Here is a 3,392-nt window from a genome sequence, read left to right on the forward strand (position 1 = left end):
CTTTGGGAGAGTGAGGGCTTTTTAGTGCTTTCACGTGTGGCGCGCGAGGCAGGGGGATCAGGTTAGTTAGGATCAGATTAGTGTTTTTTTTTCTTTTCTTTTTCATTGGTTAACCTAGGTAGGATATTAGGCAGCATAGTAGCAAGAGCTTGGTGGCGCAACCCACCGCCCCGTTCCAAAGGGGACGCTCCTAACATCCATCCATCCATCAGGCGAGGGAGGAGGGGCGCTCTTCTCCGGCGGCTGCTACACTCTTAAGGCTCAACCAGACGTACGCGTTCCAATGCGTCCGCACACGCCGCGCTGACTCGACGTCGCGCCGCGCCCGACGGAGGAAGAGGGCGCGCACCCAAACGATGCACGAGTTGCCGCGCGTAGCCGCGCGTCTCGTCGCGGCGGCGCAGTGTTGCTAGCTTGCCATGTTCAAGGCAGTCTAGCAATGTGTTACATATTGCAAGACAATAATTTTAGCTTAAAGCTTGTTTTTATATTTCAGAAACATATTTTACGACTCCTTGTGGGTCATTCAGCTCAACTGCGACCTAATATGAGTATTGTGAGCCCGGCGAAACCTGCAGCAGCATCGGCATAGCATCACTCGTGTGCTACGCGCCTCGCGTGTTGTACGGTGTGTCAGACCTCGAACTGCGCTGCAAGCTTTCGACCTTTGTGCTAACTGTTGAATCATGAGACCGTTGTCCAGAAAAAAGAAAGTGTTGCTCGTCATGAAAATTATGACGTTGCTGCTAATGATGAAGAGAAGGCGACGTCGGTACCAGCAGTACCAATGGTTGGCGACGTTGCACTTCGGCGATCAAAGTTTCATTGTTAATGCAGCCGTCACGGCTGAAGATTTGCGCACCTGCCATGAAGAACGTCGATCTCAACGCGCACAGCCAACAAGGTGCTGAAGCAGCTTGCCCGGGCTTGCCTGAACGTCGCTCGAAGAGTCGTTCCGGAAGTGACGTTGGCTCGCCGTGGTCATGTGAGGTGCGTCATGCTACTGACGCGAGCGGCAGCTTCCGGCGCGGGCGCAGAAATCCTAGCGGTTGTAGGTCTCCACGCCGCCGCGCGCCGACACGCGAAACAGCCTCCGCGCCTGACGCCGTACGCGCCCAGGCGTGGTGCGGCGCGTGCGGGCGCATTGGAACGCGTACGTCTGGTTGAGCCTTTAGGCAAAGTTACACCCTTTGGCTTGCCCCCTGTGCCACACAACAATAATCGTTATCTGCCTTGATGCGTTTCCTTTCTTTAACGCTGCGAGCCCGGTACTTTCCAGTAACGAACGGCACGCGCGAGACTTTTCTCGCAAACGACAGGCACTTGCGAACTCTCTCGCTCTTTCGAAAGGTTGCGTCGGCTGTCACGATTGCTGAACGTCTTCAAGTACTTTTAAGCACATCTGCTGCAGTGCTAGCTAGGACGCTAGTGGCCTCCTACGAGTATGCTTCATCATATTTTATATTGGCGTACCGCTTCCGAAGCGTTACAGCGTGGCTTTGCGGGTACACATTGTGCGACACTAGACTAGAGCTAGGAAGCAGCTATCTTTCCTACCACAAGTAAGTTTGTGTTCTCAAAGTCCTAAAACACGCATTTCAATGAGCACATAATGAAGCCCTCAATAAAATTTGATTGTCAAGCCACTAGAAGTACAACTGTATATATCTTGTATCAGTAGCGCCTTCTTTGTCCTATTCTGAAGTTTCATGAAGCACGTAACGCTACAGTGCCAACCTAACGCACTTAACAAACCAAGGTCCAAACGCTCAAAACATGTTCTTTCAACGTTTACGATGCCGCCGCTTTCTCGTCACGGCTTCGACGCCACACTGCGACACAAGCATCGTCCCAGTCGCTGGCCCAGCGCGCTATCACCATTCCGAGCAACATAACAAAGGCAGGCAGCTTTGCGTTGCACTATCCCACTGCAGGTTATAGCAACTGCGCTTGGAGCGAAACCAAAACTGCCAAAAAAATTCTTGTAGACTAGTTTGCCAGTCAATAGAATGCCAATCCGAAGCCTGTACTTCCCATCATTCCCATGAGGGTTGAACGATCGCAGCGCCAGATTTGCCTCTAGGTATACTAATATGAAACGTTATGTTTGCTGTGGTTTCAGAAGACTTTCGCTAAGGAGGCGAACAAACGAAGAAGACGAAACCGAACTTCAAAAATAATGTTTCGGTCGTTTTTCTGCTACGCACTCTTGACAGCGTGCGGTGATTTTGGTGTCTTAACTTTAGGCGAAGTCAGCGTTGCATGAATCAGCTTCCAGTGTCTCATAAAATCTCAAAAAAGTCGTCAAAAATTACGAATAACAACTGCAAATCTTCATAAAGGCTCTAAGAGCCACTTCATTGCCGAGCAGTCGTGGCCGAGTGGTTAAGGCGATGGACTCGAAATCCATTGGGGTTTCCCCGCACAGGTTCGAATCCTGTCGGCTGCGTAACTTTTTTTTTTTTTTTTTTTTTATACTTGTCTTTTTGCTATTGTTAGATTTTTTTAGTTGCTCTAAACCAAACACTGACTTAGTTTGGCTGCGCGCGCAGCACGTAACCCAATGTTATAAAAAAAAACTCGTTCCACGAAGGCCACGATAAAGGCAAGTTCAAAGATTTATTCTCGGAGCTTGATTCGCAGCTTCAATGCCTACCTCAGATCTTCCGCGTAAGTGGTACAACGGCACTTGTTACGCGTCAGAGCGGATTTCGTTACAGGTATTAGAAACAAACTTCGCTTTTGCACGTAATCTTCGACTAAATGACAAAACCATATGGACAAAACCACAACAGCCTTGTTTGTATTGTGTCGTCATCTACCGTTTCTAACGTTAAACAATTGTGAAGCGTGCTGCCATCTTGAGGCAAGTATAAAATGCTGTTGTGGCTTTTGGTAGACGCAACAGCATTGAAGAACATTTGAGACCATTGTAGTTATTATTTATTTAAAAAATTTATGCATCTGAACAAGCATTATATGAGGCATTGTCGTATTTAGGTTACATTAGTGCTTTCAAGACCTCGCTGCGCAAGCAGCGTTGGCAGTCTTGGAGGCCGTAGCGTTCTGTCGATAGTTCTTTAGATATTCGTGCGATGACGCTGCGGTCTTACTAGTTTTGTACTGGCGCGTATTATGAAGCGACTCACCTGGGTTACTGGTTTGCGCACATGTAAAGTTTCTTCCGCAGTTTCGTTATTTACGCGTCGCTTCGATGAATGATTGAATGAATTGTACGGCGACGACGTACGCCGGTGGTCCTGTCGTCCTGACGGCAATCCGTCCCGCTTAGGCATGCGGGTCAGCCCTAAAACGTTCCTTTCGCTTTCGGGGTCTTTTTAAAACGAAACATTCTTCGCCTGTTCCTTCGACTTTTTCGATGCTGCTGCTGC

The 3,392-nt window shown here is 48.9% G+C and overlaps 1 non-coding gene across 1 annotated transcript; it reads left to right on the forward strand.

Moving 5' to 3' along the window:
• The first annotated feature begins 2,367 nt into the window (after window positions 1-2,367).
• TRNAS-CGA (transfer RNA serine (anticodon CGA)) lies at window positions 2,368-2,449 on the forward strand. Its single transcript has one exon. It is a non-coding gene; the product is annotated as a tRNA-Ser (tRNA).
• The last annotated feature ends 943 nt before the right edge of the window (window positions 2,450-3,392 follow it).

This window comes from Dermacentor andersoni, chromosome 8 (genome assembly GCF_023375885.2).
Source record: "Dermacentor andersoni chromosome 8, qqDerAnde1_hic_scaffold, whole genome shotgun sequence".
NCBI lineage: Eukaryota > Metazoa > Arthropoda > Arachnida > Ixodida > Ixodidae > Dermacentor > Dermacentor andersoni.